Source organism: Pan troglodytes, chromosome 2, assembly GCF_028858775.2.
Source record: "Pan troglodytes isolate AG18354 chromosome 2, NHGRI_mPanTro3-v2.0_pri, whole genome shotgun sequence".
In the NCBI taxonomy this organism is placed as follows: Eukaryota; Metazoa; Chordata; class Mammalia; order Primates; family Hominidae; genus Pan; species Pan troglodytes.
The window spans coordinates 157,230,810-157,250,229 of NC_086015.1; the positions used below are offsets into that span (position 1 = coordinate 157,230,810).

Genomic DNA, 19,420 nt, shown 5'->3' on the forward strand with positions numbered 1-19,420 from the left:
CCGGGTATGGTGGCTCAGGCCTGTAATCCCAGCACTTTGGGAGGCCGAGGCCAAGAGTTCACAACCCGCCTGGCCAATGTTGTGAAACCTTGTCTCTACTAAAAATACAGAATTAGATGGGTGCAGTGGTGCATGCCTGTAATCCCAGCTACTCAGGAGGCTGAGGCAGGAAAATCACTTGAACCCACGAGGTGGAGGTTGTAGTGAGCTGAGATTGCATCACTGCACTCCTGCCTGGGAGACAGACTGAGTGAGACTCTGTCTAAAAAAAAAAAAAAAAAAAAAAAAGTCTAAAAGGATAGTTCAAAAAATTGAATAAAAGCTACATAGAACAAGGCTTCAGGAAGGGCAGGAACTGAGGAAGCTCCAGGGATCTTAGTAACAGTAATTAATATGCTATTTCTTGAGAGTATAAGTACCAAGTATAAATCAGTCCCAACTGGTTATTCAGGAAAACAGCAACCAATGCCTAGGGGAAGACTAAGGTACCACTCGCAAAAGGATTGAGGGAGTTTCCCCAAAGGAAAGTTAAGGACTATTTCAAAAATAACAACCCAAGAATGTTGAGCAAAATCAAGAATGTCACCATAATGAAAAAATTACAAAGGCCCAGATAATAAAATTACAAAGGCCCAGATTTCCCGAGGTACCAGTTAGGAGAACAGAATGTTACAGAGAGATCTAAGATCAAAACAGAGTTTGCTTTTTTTTTTGTTTTGTTTGAGTCTTGCTCTGTTGTCCAGGGTGGATTGCAGTGGGCAATCTGGGGGCTCACTGAAACCTATGGCTCCCTGGTTCAAGCGATTCTCCTTTCTCAGCCTCCCGAGTAGCTGGGATTACTGGGCATGTGCCACCGCGCCTGGTTAATTTTTGTATTTTTAGTAGAGATGGGGTTTCACCATGTTGGCCAAGCTGGTCTCGAACTCCTCACGTCAAATGATCTACCTGCCTCAGCTTCCCAAAGTGCTGGGGTTACAGGCGTGAGCCACTGTGCCTGGCCAGGAGTTTGCATTCTATTCAAGGGATTCACCTACTTTATTCCTCCTGATATAAAGGACAGGAAGTAATATGTGTAAAAGAATTTTCAATTTCAAAATTAGCATAAGTCATCTTCATCTCTAGAGAGGAAAGGGATACAGTGAAGTTTCTGCAATTGTTCTTCCTTGGAAGTACAATACTAGTTTTTAAAACTTTTCTCCTTTGAATACAGAATGTTCATATTACTTTCACACTGGAAATGGATAGTTTTATTATATCATCCATATCATAAGACAATTTCTAAACCTTTATTTTTATAAGTATAAGCTAAAATGCAAAATGGGCTACATTTTATAAAAGTAATTATTTCATTTCATTAAACTGATGGGAGATAATTAAATGCAGAGATTCGCACAATTAGAATAAATTAATAATTGTTTTAATATTCTTCTGGATCCAAATCAGTATTTCCATATAATAACAGTGGAATGCACAATCAGGTATTAAATGCTAAGTCAATTAATCATGTTAAAGGTGCTGATTTAAATGCCAAAAGAATTAACATGACCTTTCATTTATCAAGAACTGCTGGCATTTTGAAAAGATTTAGAAAACACTGTTTTGAAAATACTTCAAGACTCTTAGGAATCATTTGAACTTGTTTCTTTTAAAGATAGTCTTCTCCTCTAATGAAATATTGCAAAAAGAGCTAAATGTTTTTATGGCGGAACATTTAAGCATCCCTCCAAATTGAAAGAATCATGTTAACAGTCAAAAGCTGTTTTGAAGATGGACTCTGTGTGTGTGTATGTGTGTGTGTGTGTGGTTGTGTGTGTGTAAAGTGTCTCAACTACAATGTAATTTAAAATTCTGTTACATCTGGACATAAACTTCAAGGGAGGGAAGAAGTTTCACCAGAAACCTACTTTTTCGGAAATGTTTAAGAGCTAACTCATCCTAAAGGTGGCAAAAGTGAAATGAGCAGAGCCATGGCAGGCATGATTCTAAGGCAGCCCCTGAAGACTGTCTGCCCTGATTCTTGGACCTCTGAGTACAATGAGCTAACATGTCTGGATTATGTTATCTTATTCAGCAAAGGGATTCTGTAGACATAAAGTCACTAATCAGTTGACTTTGAGTTTATCAAATGCAAAGTTATTCGAGTGGGCCTAATCTAATCACACAAACCCTTGAGAGGCAAAAAATTTTGTTTGGCTGGTGGCAGAAAAAGAAATCAGAGAGTCAAAGCACAAAAAGAAATCTATACACTATTGCTGGCTGTGAGGATGGAGGGGCTGTGGTCAAAAACTGGAGGGAGACCATGAGGAGTGACAGTGACCCCTGGTGGACAGCCAACAAGGGAGTGTGGATCTCAGTCCTACAGTCACAAGGATGCTAAATTCTGCCAACAATTTGAATGATCTTAGAAGCAGATTCTTCCTCAAAACTTGCAGATATAAGCCCAGCCTGGCTTATCTTTGTTTTGGCCTTGTGAGACCTATGCAGAGAACCCGGTCCAGGGTGCCTAGATCTATAGAACTGTGAAATAATAAATGAGCATTGTGTTAAGTTGCTGAATTTGTGGTAATTTGTTATGCAACAATTGAAACTTGTACATGGGCATAAGATGAAAGTGTTCTTTATCAAGGAGGATGGCATGAGACTGTCATTTCAGTTTGTCTCCCAGTGCAAATGAGTCTCTGGATTCCTGTTTGAGTCCTGTGGAGAAGAGGAGGATATTTGGGGTTAAATAGCTGCTGACACCATTACATGGTATAGATAGGACAAACATAAGCCAAAAAACTGAACTGCTTTGCATACAATGTGCCATAAAATAATCCACGAAAAAAGTTGGAAGAGGGATGAAACAAGATTACCAAATTTTTGATATTTTAATATATGTTTAAAGTTTCTATATGATAACATGATATATTTTCCATATAACATATTTTGATAAAGAATATAAATTTGAACATCAAAAAAAATGTGACTGTGATAGATAGAAACATATCAAGCATATAAAAATTCATGAGTTCATAATAAAACTCCAAAATCCTTGCCTAACAATTTTTAGAGGTTGTTAGGACGATTTTTTTTTCAGAAAACTGAAATCAGTGAAATAATTAGCATTTATCTTTTCTGTAACAACTATTCAGAGGGATCAGAAAGTTGATAAGGGATGGGTTCTCCTCTGTAAAATAATATCTATTAGAAATGAAACACTTTTGTACCCCTAATAATTAATATTATAGTATTCATTAATGGCTGCTAATATTACTGATAAGGATCTTTATGATGACTGGCTAGGCAGAGAATACCTGAATCCATCAGTGGATCCTAAGATCACGAAGACAGAAAGAACTACCTTTGTATTACAAACCTAGCCCCACTTATGTATTAATCTTGCAAAAATAAATTGGATCAGAATCCAATGAAGCAGCTACATCAAAATGTTCACTTATAGAAATTTCAAGTGACAGAAAAGCATGTTAAATTATACCAGAAAGATGCAATCAACATAATCTACAGTATGGGAAAGTCTACAGGACAAAAGCAATAAACAAATAGTATTTTAAAAACAAGTGAGGACTGCAATAGAATAAGGGAATTTAAGAGGTAAATCAACCAAATGCAATGTGTTGACTTATTTGAACAAACCAACCGATATATATACTCAAATTGTTCATAAACTAGGTGTTAAATACTATAAAGGAATTATCATTAATTATTTTAAGATTGATAATTGTATTGTAGCTAAATTTAAAAGAAAAGTCCTTATCTATCGGAAATATTTAAGTAATTACCAATAAAATGATTTTGTCTGAATTTACTTTAAGAAAACTCCAACCAAAAATATATATATATATATACACATATATACATTTATATAGTGCATAGTGCATTTATGGGAATAGATAAGTAGATCAATCATGAATAGAAATACATAAAGTGAATAATGATAGTTCTTGAGGTTGGATAGTGTGTATATGGGTTTTCCTTATACATATCCAAAGACACACACACACATACACACACACACACACACACACACACACACACACACACACACACACACAGAGTGCTAATATTTCACCTAGAATATAACCCCAAAATGCCAAGAAAGAGGATAGATTGAAAAGTTTAAAAAATTTCAAAAGTTTCAAAGGGACCAAAGAAAATGGAAGGGAAAAATATTTAAAATTTTATTTTCATTTCAGAACATAAAAGAGGCAAGAATATTTAAAGTTCTCATTAGAAAAAAATGAAAAAAATCCTTTCTGTGGACCCATTATAGCAAAATTTCGAGACATCAGAAAAATCTGAAAATCCTCCAAAGAGGAAAAAAGACCCATTAAGGAGCAATAATTGGAGTAACATAGAACTTCTCATAGGTAAGAATGAATGCAAAATAATGGAGAAGTATCTTAAATAGTTTAAAAGAGAAATAATTTTTGTTAGAATTTCAAATCATGAAAAAGCAAAATAAAGACATTTTCAGATACTAAAATGTAATTTTCAAAAACTCTCTCTGAAAGATTAGCTAGAGTTTAAGGAGAAAAAGAATTACAAAAACCGTGAGAAGTAATAATAATAATGTGTAACTGAAATTCTAGATGATCTTAATATGGGCAGGAAGGAGAAGAAGAAAAAAATTGTACTTGGGCCCAATGGATAAGATTAACCCAACGTAATTTGTAAAATTGTGATTCAACATGAGTTAAAGTTTTCATATTTAAAATATTAGTGCTAAAAAGAAAAGAACACATGTCACTAAGTGTTGGAGAAGATGTGGAACAATCAGAACTCTCATACACTGCTGGTGAGAGTTCACATTGGTACAATCACTTTGGGAAAGTGACCATGTCTACTAGTATTGGATATACACATACCATATGACCCAATAATTTTATTTGTAGAAATATACCCAACATAAACTAGTACTAATATACATCAAAAGACTTGTACTAGAATATTCATGGCTGCGTTATTTGTAATTGCCAAAAACTAAAAATTACCTGAAGCCCATCAACAGTAGAATGCATAAATAAATTATGGCATAGTGATACAACAAAGTATTATATAATAATGACAATGAATAAACTACAACTATGTGTAACAATACAGATGAATCTCACCAACATAATGTCAGCAAGAAAAAAAGAGCCAAACAAAAAATAAATACCACATGATTTCATGTATATAAAATTCAAGAAGAGGAGAAACTAATCTCTTATGTTAGAAGCCAGGATAATGGTTATCTTGGGGAAAGGAGTTAGAACTGGAAGAGAGCCCAAGGAGGCCTCCAGGATGCTACTAATATTCTGTTTTTTGTTTTGGGTGTGAAAAATCATCAAACTATATGTTTATGATTTCTTGCCTTGAAATCAAGAAAAATGTCAAATATTAAGGGAACTCCTGAAAATTAGAACTTACAAAAAATGTAGAACTTCCGTATGTATAGAGGTGAAAATAGAATGATTGGCCAACCCAGTAAGAAGTAGAAAAGAAAACACCAAGGAATGGAAAGGATGGTAAATTGAGCATAAAAAAAAGTAATTACAAAATAAGTCCAAACTTACCAGTAATTCCCCCCAAAAGTGAATGCTTTAAATTTACCTCATAAAAGACAGAAATTCTCAGATACTGTACTGTTCATATGATATAAAGACTCATTTAAACAAAGTAACACAAAAGATTTAAGATTCCAAGTGTGATAAAAACCAACAAGGAAATATTAGTTAAAAAAATCTGATGTACTAGTATTTTTAATAGCAAAAAAAGAGTAGATTTCAAGATATTGAAAAGGACAAAAAGGAGTATTTCAAATTTATGAAGGGAATAATTCACCAAGAAAGAACAACAGCCAAGTATAGCTGCAATATATATAAATAGAGAAACTGACAAATACAAAATCATGTGAGGAAACTTCCTATGGGAACTCTCAAACAGAAAATATACTTTTTTGTTAAGAGGCAGGGTCTTGTGCTGTTGCCCAGGGTGGCGTACAGTGACACAGTCATAGCTCACTGCAGCTGAAACTCCTGGGATCAAGCAATCCTCCCACTTAAAGCCTCCTGAGTAGCTGCAACTATAGGCATGTACCACCATGCCCAGCTAAATTTTTTTATTTTTATTTTTGTAGAGATGAGGTCTTACCATGCTGTCCAGGCTGGTGTCAAACTCCTGGCCTCAAGCAATCCTCCCGTCTCAGTTTCCCGAAGTTCTGAGATTACAGGCATAAACCACCGTGCCTGGCTAAAAATATACATTTTATTCAAATACAAGTGGAACACTTACAAAATATAATTATATACCACATAATTTTATTTCAAATCATTAAAAAATAAAATTTAAAACTCTTCATTGAAGATACGCCAAATCATCATATAATTATAGGTGTCTGTCTCGATCATGAGTGAATAATTCATTACCATGATAAGTAGATGTTTTTTCCGTCATAACTGCAATTTTTTATTAAAGAATAAAATTATATAAGACAATGATAACACTCTAATTATTGCTAAAATCTGTCTGTGTGAAAAATTGTGTGAATGAAAAGAGATATGACCTAGGTCTCACAAATTTTCTGAATAAGTAGCCTTGTAAGAGAATATTGGACTACACTGGTTTGCATGTCAATCTTAGAAATCTCTAAATTCAATAACTTTTGACATGTAAACTCTGGGGCAGAAGAGAGAAATTTCAGTATTATATTTTGAAAGCTATTTAGGCATAATGGATGCTAATGTTAGCTAATTCAGACACATAACTACTCAGGCAGCATATTTGTGCAACTCACAGCTCCACCACCAATATTGACTCTACTTTTCCTGTGTATGTGTGTGTGTATTGAGTACAATAGAGGCTCTTGTAACTGGTAACAATGTAAGTAACAGTATTCTGAGCAGCATGCCTTGTGGCTAATTCTATAGTGATAGAACATCACAGTTCTCTTGCTTTGCCAAGAAGCATTGCCTAACATTAAACAGAGCTTGAGTCTAAGTTTGGGCTCCTTATTTTTTGAGGCAAGAGGAGGAATCTTGTACAAAATTTCCCCTAAAAAAAAGACAGTTGCTCAGTTGTAAATGGAGTCCTTATTTATTAAAATAAAAAAGTATTCATTTTCACTGAACATGTTTTTGATTGTCGAGAAAATCTAGAACTGTACGTTCTGAAACCAATTCATACATTTTCTACAAGACATTCATCTTTGGTCCAGACTTCATTTTATTCTCCCAAGAATATAATACATTCAATTCACAACAACTTTACAAAAAAATTGTAATAGCCAATTTGATATTAATCATGGAATTTCTTCCTCCTAATCATACAAACTTTATTAGGGAGAGAAAGAGAGAGAGAGAGGAGAAAAAGAGAGAGAGAGAGGAGAGAAAGAGAGAGACTTTGTGTACATAGGTAGTAGTGTACTGGTTAATGTTTAACATCTGGCTTCTCCCTGGAGGGAAAAAAAAAGTGCTGGTTTGTAACATTTGCTGGTTTCCATGGTGTAAATACTCCTTCTATGACTGATTTCAAGCTGCCAACATGATTCCTAAAAATCTAACAATCAGCTGTTTTAAGCCAGTGCAGGCCAGTTTCAGCACACCAGTGGGGGAAAATGCTTTTAAACCATCAAAATTGAATTGATGAAAGTGTCTGCATTTTGCTACTCTGATTATGCAGTTTAGGGTATATAATTTATGATAAATGTAATCTTTTATATTCAGTTATTTTTTTACTTAGGTAAAATATTTGGTAACATAAATGTCATCCTTTTATACCATCAGATCTCAGAGAGAGAAGGTTGAATATAATTACACATGCACAAATCAACAATATAAAAATGAATAACTGCAGAATCAAAGCTACAAAAATATCCCTTTCAGCCAGAACCACCATCTTCCAGTAATTCACCAAAATGATGAACACAAAGGGAAACAGGAGAGTCACCTGATAATTGTTCTCTTGGCCTTTTAGAAAACATAGAATTGTTCCTTTGGCCACATACATGGGAATCCACAAGAAAGGCGATATTGTAGACATCAAAGGAATGGATACTGTTCAAAAAGGAATGCCCCACAAGCGCTACCATGGCAAACCTGGAAGAGTCTATAATGTTACCCAGCATGCTGTTGGCATTGTTCTAAACAAACAAGGGCAGGATTCTTGCCAAGAGAATTAATGTGCATATTAAGCACATTAAGCACTCTAAGACCCGAAATAGCTTCCTGAAACGCATGAAGGAAAATGATCAGAAAAAAAGGAAGCCAAAGACAAAGGTACTTGGTGTCAGCCAGCTCCACCCAGAGGAGCACACTTTGGAGAACCAATGGAGAGGAGCCTGAGCTGCTGGAACCTATTCCCTATGAATTCATGGCATAATAGGTATAGAAAGATAAAAGACCTCTGAACTATAAAAAATATATATAATATATTTAAAACATATATATAATATATATGTATGTACACACACACACATAAAGGGCACTTTTTAAAATTTATTTATTTATTTATTCATTTATTTATTTATACTTTAAGTTCTGGGATACATGTGCAGAACATGCAGGTTTGTTACATAGGTATACACATGCCATGGTGGTTTGCTGCACCCATTAACCTGTCATTTACATTAGGTATTTCTCCTAATGCTATCCCTCCCCTAGCCCTCCACCCCCCAACAGGCCCAGTGTGTGATGTTCCCCTCTCTGTGTCCATGTTTTCTCATTGTTCAGCTCCCACTTAGACTGAGAACATGCAGTGTTTGATTTTCTGTTCTTGTTTGCTGAGAATGATGGTTTCCAGCTTTGTCCATGTCCCTGCAAAGGACATGAACTCATCCTTTATTATGGCTGCATAGTATTCCATGGTGTGTATGTGCCACAATTTCTTTATCCAGTCTATCATTGATGGGCATTTGGGTTGGTTCCAAGTCTTTGCTATTGTGAACAGTGCTGCAATAAACATACGTGTGCATGTGTCTTTATAACAGAATGATTTATAATCCTTTGGGTATATACCCAGTAATGGGATTGCTGGCAAATGGTATTTCTGATTCTAGATCCTTGAGGAATCACCACACTGTCTTCCACAATGGTTGAACTAATTTACACTCCCACCAACAGTGTAAAAGCGTTCATAAAGGGCACTTTTGAAAGTAGAGCCTAAAGACAGTAAGTAGTTTTCTGTGGTGGTTTCTTTCTTTCTTTTTTTTTTTTTTTAATGTGAGTAGATAATAACCATTACCTTCATGCTCTGTTCAACCCTGAGAGGAGCTTTTCAAGCTGTATTCCAGAAATGCAACATTAGAGTCATGCTGAGAGCTTTTCCTTTTAAAGCAGGTAACAGCTTATTATATAGATGTGGGGAGATATCATTTAGCTACACGCCCAGCTACACTCCTGGCCTGAGTCACTCTGACAAGCTTTGTATGATTTTCAAATAGGAGAAATGATCTTACTGACACTTTCTTCCAACCTAGAATGGGCTCCTTTTAATTAGGAAACTAGAAGATATGAAACCTCATTTTTTCCCCTAACTTACTGTACCATGTATCTGCTATTGACATTTTTGAAAAAAGACATCATTTTCCACATGTTGGGAAATTTTGTTATATTCAGTTTTATAAGTTATACAGCTTAATTATCCCTTATCCAAAATGCTTGGAACCATAAGCATTTCAGATTTCAATTTTATTCAGATTTTGGAATATTTGCATTCTATATTTTACCCTGGTTAAACATCCCAAATCCAAAAATCCAAAATCTGAAATGCTCCAATGGCTTTTCCTTTGAAAGTCATATCAGCACTCAAAAGAGTTGAATTTTAGAAACATTTCAGATTTCAAATTTTCAGATTTGAGATGCTCAGCCTGTACCAAACAAAACACATACACATAAAACGTTAGAAATTTTTCTATTCACATTAACTTTCCAAAAACTGCATTTTATTTACGAAAAAAGGAATTCAGATGCTGTCTCAAACATTAAATGACACTGTCTGTTCAACTGACACTGCCAAGGGTATCAAAAATACTTGGGTTTGGTGTCATGAAATGTTTATATCCTTTTCTCCAGATGTAAGACTTAAAGAGAGTGTTGGATATTGCAGCAAATTAGTAATTTTAAGGCATAACTTCGTGTATTAACTTAGGAGCAAAATAAATGATGTACATTGATTACTCAGTTGAGTTTGATACATTAACTAGAAATACATAAATGTATGATTACATTTTAAATGGACCATAAGAGTTAAAGTGCTCTACTTATGTTGAAATATGTTTAACTAAATGTCAATTACACCATTAATATCATTAAAATATCATAGTTTCCAAATAAATGATCACCATTGACCTTTTTTTCTTATTTCTGAGCTTAGTCATTTAATGTATTTTATTTCTGCTATAATCAAAATGCTATTCATAAGTAAATAACAACAGAAAAATATGTAAGTATGTAGATAGCAAGAAGGTTTACATCTACAGTTTTCCAACTGAGATATAATCCTGAGGCTACCTAACACTTTCCATGGGATATAAAGACAAAGATAGTTTTATGGAAATAAATTTAGTTAAAATAATTCCCTTTAACAATTTCCCCTCTTCTGCTTCACAAAAGAAAGAAAACTACCTTAGGGGCATAAAAGTCTCTGGGGCATTAGAGACGCTATTTGAAATGTCAGCGGAGGTATTAAGAAAATTAAGATCGTGTCCAGGAAATGCAGTACCTAAAAAAAGAAAAGAAAATTAAGATTAGGTAACAAATCTTTTTTTTTTTCAATTGAGGGGTACTCAATTATTTTTCTTAAAAAAATTGTAAAGAGTCTAATTCAGTTGTCAATGATAGGTCACTAAAAGTACTTTTGATATGAGACTACTAGTTAGGATTCTTCAGATAAACAGAACCAATAGGAGACAGAGATAAAGATATAGCTAGATACAGAGACAGAGACAGAGATAGAAATAGAGAGAGATAGAGATAGAGAGATAGAGATAGAGATTAGGGGATACAGATAGAGATAAAGGTAGAGAGGGGGATAGAGATAGAGATAGAAACAGAGACAGAGATAGAGAGAGATAGAGAGAGATAGAGATAGAGATGGAGATACATAGAGAACTATCTTAAGGAATTGGCTCTTGCAGTGGGGCTAACAAGTCTGAAGTTTGTAAGACTGGCTGGCAGGCTGGAAATTCAAGTAAGAGTTGACATTGCAGTCTTGAAACCAAAATCTATAGAGCAGCCAGTAGGCTGTAAACTCAGGCAGGGTTTCTATGCTGGCTGCAGTCTTAAGGTAGAATTGCTTCTTTTTTGGGAAACCTCAGTCTTTGCTCTTAAGGCCTTCAATAGAATAAATGAGGCTTAGCCACATCATTGCAGGCAATTTGCTTTACTCAAAGTGTATTGGTTGTAAATGTCAATCACCTCTACAAATACCTTCACAGCAACATTTAGACTAGTGTTTAACCAAATAACTGGGCACCACAGCCTTGCCAAGGTGACACATAAAGTTAACCATGACAGAGATATATGTGTTTCTTGCATATGACTTGAGTCAATAAAACTGAGTAACATTACTGTAGCAAAACTTTCATTCTCATCTACTTATTTAAGTGAACATAAGCTTTTCATCTCTAAGGAGGAGAAATAAAGCAAAGTTGATGCTCAACCCTGCCTAACAATTAGTAATATTCATGCATGTCTACAATAAGCTAATTGTTTAAAAAAATTATATCTATCCCCCTAAGAAATGCATTTGCTTAATAATTATGTATCAAAATGTGTAATATATTCATGCCATCTAGTCCAATTTTGTACTAATAACTATAATGAAAACTCAATCCAAAAGAAACATTTGAACAGTTAGAACCTATGGACGTGAATTTTAAAAATTAGTTCCCAAATGAATACTCATGTATTTATTGCCGAGTAATATGATTAATAAGGGATTTTTAAGCATAAAAATCAATTAGGTTGTAATTCAGAGGCAGAAATACAAGTAGGAAGAAAACTACAAGTGAAACGATAGAAGATTTTTAAGCATAAAAATATATTGAATTAAGAAACAATTCTGTGGGGGGATGGAATGGAAATAAAAGAACAAAGAAAACTACAAATTAAATTTCTTTGAAAAGCATGGTCACCTAGTTTTGAATGGGTTATAGCTAGTAACACATTGCTATGGTTTTTGTTATATTGAGTGCTTTTAAAATGGTTTTATTCTAAAAGGTCAATATTTATATTATACTGAATATTACATCCCTTATCATTGTTTATAGTGATGAAAAGAAATTTTAATGTCCTTTTAAATGTGCAGGAGGGTATATAGCTTTTTAGAATTCTTTTAGCAGGTGTGTAAGAAAAAAATTAGGAGATTACTGTCATACACGATACGCCTTAAGAATACAAAAGACATTTCTGTCTAGAAATAACTATGCTAAGTGGAGGAAACTTTTCAAGTTCTCAACTCTACAGAATATATTGCTACAACACAACCGAACCTTAGAGATCATCTTGTGCAGGTTCATTATGAGAAAATTGGGCCCAGAAAAGGTAATAAGAGGTTCTCTTCACCCACTCTAATATCTTTGCCTACATCGTGATGTAGAGACCTCTTGCTGAGATGATTTGGCACAGCATCCTGCTATGCAGACAAGACTGTAAGGGCAAATATACAGTATCAGAATGGTACATGTGAACACTGTAATGGAATTTTATTAAGACATTTTATTTACTTAGCACCTCCAAGTTTATCACTTTTTGCTAAGGATAGATTAAAAGTTTGTCCCTGAACTTTCAGAATTTAACAGGTATTAATATGGACCTATTTGACAGCCTGATTCTGGCATATAAACTCCTGAAGTATTAAAAAAATGGCTACCAAAGATCATGGCCCTCAGATGCCAAATGCTGGAATCAAAGGGAAAGCTGAGTGCTTTACCTGAGGTAAAGTGCTTAATATAATCATGACTAGGCTTTGTAAAAGAAAATATGGAAAGAAAATACCAAAGCAGTATTATATTCATTTGTATCAGTTTATATTAGGCTAATAATGTTGTAGGTGATTTTTTTCTTTTCTTTCTTTCTTTCTTTTTTTCTTTTTTTTTTTTTACAAATTTTGTTTAATGGGATCATATTACTTTTACAATAGAAGATTGTTTTCAGAAATATTCAGTTTGTAAGTTTCTTCACATTCACAAAATTTGGAGAGTTTAGACTGAAAAGCAGTATCAGGGGAGGAGAAGATAAATAATTTTAGAGCTTTAAATAGAGATCTACTAAGGAATATAAGGACTGATAAGAAATAAATATCAAGGCATTTATGCCTTTATATTTTCTATTTAATACAATTATTTCATGTAATCAATTGAAAAAGAGATAAAGCCCCACCCTGTTGGGTTGTGACACATCAGACTTAGCCCCAGAGTGGTATCACTGTCAATGAGGCACAATCCAAACAGGCAAAAAAGGTTTCAGTGGAATTTCATTCCTTAGTTAAACCTCTGTAAAGACAGTAAAGGGAATCTATTTCTAGGCACTTAGCAAAATGTCACAGTTAGTGCATCTTGTTTTCTCTTCTCTTCTCCAGTGCTCTCAAATTCCACATCCACTAGAGCCTTTCATTTGCCAAACCAAGGTAAGAGGCAACAAAGAAAAGAAAAAAGAAATAAATAGATAAATAAATAAAAACTTTCTCTGCAATCTTCAGTCTGAAACTGTTTCTTTCCAAACTCATTGACTTGCTGAGATTCAACCACTTTGCTGGGTCCTCCTCCCTTTCCCTTTCTCAAGCTGGTGATGGATACGGGTTGGATTGGGAGAGTGGGAGTGGGCTGCAAGTTACAGGATTCCTGAATCATCTTGCTTCATATTTAACTTTATAAAATTTGTGAAAAGTTAAACATTTACTCACAAAATCATAACAGATACACTGTATCATTCTCTGCAACATCAACAACAACAACAACAAATCAAAATTTGTAGTGAACGTCCACTTTCTTTTTTTTTATTATTATACTTTAAGTTCTAGGGTACACGTGCACAACGTGAAGGTCCTTCTCCACTTTCTTTTAAAAATGACACTGACAAAAACTCTCAGTCATTGAAACCCTGTGAAGTGTGTACTTCAGGGAAATCTGTGTTGCTATGCATGTTTGCCATGTCAGAATCACTCACTACAGGAATACAGATGCAGTGTCTGCAGAAGCGTACAGAAGCCACATAGCACTGCTTGGAAAGATCCGTCAGCACCAGCCATTTGCTTTTTCTCATCTTTGCTTAGAAAATTTCTCTTCCAGCCACCACAACTGGGATATCTCCTGCTCAGTGGTAAATCACTTCTATTTCATAAAATGGCCTCTTAGAGCAATTTTTAATCTATTTTACTACCATGATGATCTGCCTGATCACGCTGATGTCTTCAAGGTGACAGCACCCACTGCATAATTCTCAGCCTCCTGGATCACACCACAGCTCCTCACTGCCTTCACTGCTGCAACATAGCAAAAAGCAAATTATTCTTGAATTGCTGGAAAAAAGGATGAAAAAATTTATAAAAATATTCAAAACAATTCCAAAAAAGCATGAATAAATTTTATAATACTTTCAAGACAATTTCATTGTTTGGTATTTATTTTCTAGATAATTGATCTATATAATTTAACCATTGTTTCCTCCACCCAAATAAAACCTAGAAAGAAGAAATGATATGAAAGGGAGGTAACTCTGGAGAAAGAAACACAGTCAAGACACTCTATAGATTGGCCCCTTGAAAATATATTCTCTCACTCTGCCTGAATTGTCACATTGAATTAGCCAGACTACATAAAACTCCACTGTTGGAGATATTTTGGGTTAACATATATCTTCCTTTAAAGCACAAACAATCTTGGAGTCTTATGTTTAAATCAGCTTATTTTCATACTAAAAGGTGATTAGGAAGAGTTCATAAAAGATGGATTTTATTTGAGAGGTATGACGGGTTTTCATAGGGGAGAAACAGGTAATATTGAAGCAAGGAGGCCTTCCATGAGAAGGGCAAGATCAAAGATTTTACTTATAAACCTAGGAAAGCACTGAAGAGAGTGTCTAAAGAGGTTGGAAAGTATGAGTAGAGAGTTATGATACAAAAGATGCTCTGTGAGCATTATAATTTTACCCAGAGCAGTGTTTTGCCCTGGAAAAGAGGAGGAAGTGTCTTCTAGCACTGAATACTACCCACAGACCCTCTTCATGGACGAGCCCTCCTCCCTGTCTAACTTCTATTCAGTTATTCACTTAAGCAACATTTATTAATAATCCTCTGTTTATAAATTACAAGAAGAGTTAGATGGGGATTTGGAGGACTGGTGGATAAGCTAGCTATCATCTGCAGCTCTACTTCATGGGGAAATGTGCACCAAGTACCCCAATATATGAACTCAACTTATTGTGAGAAATGCATATAAGAAATAAGTCAGAATATTTTTAGAAAGCATGCAGAAAGAGGAAAAAATTTAGCTACTTATAAGTAGCTAAATAGAATGCATACATTTTATTGTCCTACTGAAACAATATATATTTTTTAGTCATTTATACAGTAATATAAATTAGTTTAACACAATTGATTTTTTCATAATTCTTAAGCTGATACTATTGCCAGGAAGGGGAATTTTTATTTTGGTTTGAGATCTATGCAGAAGACATCATTTTGCAATATGGATCATCTTTGGAGGTTGTACAGGCCAAGATACAGAGATGAAGAAAAACAAACAAACAAAAACTTAGGGCAGTTTAAATCTAAAGGTCTGCTGAAAACCCAGTAGGAACTCAAAAATGTTTTTGGACAAACAGGCTATATATGATCAACTCAGGAGTGAAACATTAAGTAGAGAGATATTTCTTCTCGTTTGTATTTATTAGGGACTACTCTACGAAAAAAGAAGGGAAGATTGCTGGTTGATGAGTTTGAGAAGGTGCCACGATCCAGCATATCCTACCTGATATATTAACTCAGCCAGAACAAAAGAAGCAGAGGGGATAGGGTTCTTATGGGGTTATAAAAAGTAATTCAATGCTAGCATTAAATCTTTAAAGGAGTTTGTTGTTAAAAGGAATGAGGAACTGAGGCTTAACATGACTTAACAAAATACATTTCACACCCTGAACTAGGCCCTCTATTTTAGACCAGTTGTACACCTCTCAGTTTGTCTCCATTTATAGACAGAAGAACACACTGAATTAGGTCATTAACAAGACACACACAATGCAATGCCTTCTCAGTATAAGCAACCATAAAAATTCATTCTGGGGAAAAGTAAACCTGCCCTTCAACATTTCAGTTGTTGAAGGTTGTGCTGAATTAGATTGCAAAGATTACATAATGTCTTTGGGGGTTGCAGGCCTTTCATCCTCTCAGCTGGCATGAAAACTGCTAGGTGCTCTCAAACAGCACTAGAATTAATATGTGCGCATGTCCTATCACTTCGTTTATACAACACATCCTTGGCTTTTAAGAAACGAACTTGATTAGCCTTCCTCCAAATAATGTTCTGTCATTGTCCAAGACAAGGGGAAGTAGGTTCTGACTTTAAGAGATTTTAATCCCTGTAAAGAAGAGCTCTTCAAACGATCAGAATTGTAGAATATCAGAGTTCAGTAGATCTTAGAGTATTTTTTAGACTAAACCCCTCTTTTTATAGATGAAGCCATTGAAGATCAGAAAATTATTTGTCCAGAATCACACATCTAGCCCATGGAAGAAGAGACACCAGGTCTTTGCCTATTGAGATTCAGGTTTAGATACTTAAATACTAAAACTATGCTGTACAGTCTCCAGGGAACTCTTTAAAAGTGAAATTCCCATATGCCACTCCAGACAAATCATCAAAATCTCTGGGTGAGGAAACTTAGCTTCTGTATTTTTGTAAGTTTCCCAGGCAATTCTAATGTGGAACCAGTTTGGAAACCACTAGTCTAGGAAAAGAGTCTATCATCTCTGGCAAAGACAAACAAATATCTCCCTTTCTCTAGCATGTTCTTGGTTCTTGGTGTTCTTGTTCTTGGTGTTCTTGGACCTATTGTCCTGGGTCTAACTGTTGATAGAAACCCCTTTCACACTCAGAAATGTCCCAGTATGCATGTCCCAAGCTACATCCTATCTTTAATCTATCTAACTTTTAGGCATTGAAATGACATCTCTCATGGCAAATGCAAAAGTCCCCCTAAAGAGTTAAAAAGTTATAGCTATGAGTCATGGTGCCAAAAAAGAATACAATTTATCAGCTACTCTGGAATTCTCCCCCTAAAAAAGAGATATTTCTATGTCCATACTGAATTTTGGCTTCCTAAGCTTAAGGTGACAATGTAGCCAGGTTTTCAAAGACTTTGGGACGGCTAACTTTCTGGGATCTCCCTAGATTTAATATTACAGGAGTTCCCTACTTCCCTTAACAACAAATAGCAATTTATTAATGTTAGATGCAGGAGGAATAAAGGAATCCTGACACAAAACCAAGTTATTAACGAAAATGCTTATACCTGTGACATATCCAGAAAACTCATTTGTACCATTGAAGGAATTGTTAACTTCCTGCATTTTTTTTTAAATCTCCATTTCTATTTGTTGTTATTGTTTATTTTTGTCAGGATGTTTTCAGTTTGAAATAACAGAAATGCAATTCAACTAGCATGTGGTAAAAATTAATTTATTGACTATGTAATAGGGAAGGAAAGGAATGATCCCAGCATCAAACATTTTGTACCAACCTAATATATTCAGGACCAGATCACCAAGATCCTTTCCCCTTGGAATATCACAGTGTACTCCATATAAATGTACAACTATTACATGTCAATTAAAAACAAAATTTTAAAAATTAGCCTTTTCCAGGCCGAGACGGGCAGATCACGAGGTCAGGAGATCGAGACTATCCTGGCTAACACAGTGAAACCCCCGTCTCTATTAAAAATACAAAAAAAGAAAAAAAATCAGCTGGGCATGGTGGCAGGCGCCTGTAGTCCCAGCTACTCGGGAGGCTGAGGCAGGAGAATGGCATGAACCTGGGAGGCAAAGCTTGCAGTGAGCCGAGATTGTGCCACTGCACTCCAGCCTGGGCAACAGAGTGAGACTCCGTCTCAAAAATAATAATAATAATTAGCCTTTTCCTCACGTTTCAGCTCTGCGTCTTTCTAGGTGTGGGCCTCATTCTCTAGTATTGTTGCCTGGCTGTAGCCACATGATGAGTAGGATAGTTTCTAGTGCTCTTAGGTTCCTATCCTTCCAGTAAGGGGACCACAGAGGCAAGAAACAATTTTCCACGCTTGTCCCAATAGGAATATCCCAAGGAGTCTGATTGATTGACCGATGTCATTAAGCTACCTCTCAACCAATGTATGCAGCCAGAATAATGAGTGCTTCGGTTGGCCACAACTGTTATTCCCATCCACTAATACCGGGGTATATAAGGAAGGGGCCTATTATATAAGTAGGAAGGTGCATATGGGAAAACTTGTTGTGCAGTTTAAAACAATAACTACCACATAATAATACCACCATCCTCATAGAGCCTCAAAAAATAAACAATTCAATAGATTAGTAGAGAAAATCTCAAAACATATTTAGGGGTAGACCTGTTTGCTTCTAAATTAAAGGTAAGAGGAATGCTGGATGAAAGATATAAAGCTTATTCTTCTAAATGCACTGTTCCAAATTCATTGAAATGGAGTGAGAATGTCCTTTCTTCACATAAGCACCTGAACCTCTATTGGGAAGTTGCCATTAGAAACGCAGTTACATACGAGCGAAAAAGCAGCTGAAATCTCTCTTTTATTCTAATAGGATTCTGAGTGCAGATGGAGGAGCATTAAATTACACAGGAAGTCTAGAAAAGAATGAAATCCAGACCCAGGATGTCCTAACCCTTCCCTGACCCTTAAAAACAAAAACTGTGCAATTGGCACTTTAATGCTTTATATTCACTTATCAGGTGATAGCAAGAATTTGTGGATTACTGAAATGGAGCCTGAAGAAAACAGGTCAAAAAAGGGAGGCATATGAATAGGTATTTAATTCTTTCTCTGATAAATTTTAGAATATATTTCTTAGACCTTTGTCTCTGAGTTGGAACTACATTCAAATATGAAAAGAAATATTGATTGAACACAGCTGGTGAGCATTTTAATATCACAGTCCAAGAGGATGAAGCAGGAGCCCGTGAACTCCTCTCCAGTATAATCTCTGTTTATTATCAGATGTTTTCATACATTCAATTCTGCTCCAGGAATGCCTTTCAACACTTTGTAAATAAGAAATAGTAATGTAAATGAGTCCATAATTAATTATATAAAGAATAAAACTGAGGCATGAAGAAGTTGGTCTCCTTCTGAGAATTCCCGTAAATTATCATAGAGTCTAAAAACCAATTGCTGAAGGAGGATATGGTCAGTGCATTTGCAATGTTAGAGAAGGA

The 19,420-nt window shown here is 35.1% G+C and overlaps 1 long non-coding RNA gene across 1 annotated transcript; it reads right to left on the reverse strand.

Moving 5' to 3' along the window:
- Nucleotides 1–1,401: 1,401 nt before the first annotated feature.
- On the reverse strand, nucleotides 1,402–8,066 carry LOC107970517 (uncharacterized). The gene is made up of 3 exons (XR_001713111.3): nucleotides 7,930–8,066; nucleotides 6,136–6,234; nucleotides 1,402–2,697 (listed from the first exon to the last, which is right to left on the reverse strand). It is a non-coding gene; the product is annotated as an uncharacterized LOC107970517 (long non-coding RNA).
- Nucleotides 8,067–19,420: the final 11,354 nt, after the last annotated feature.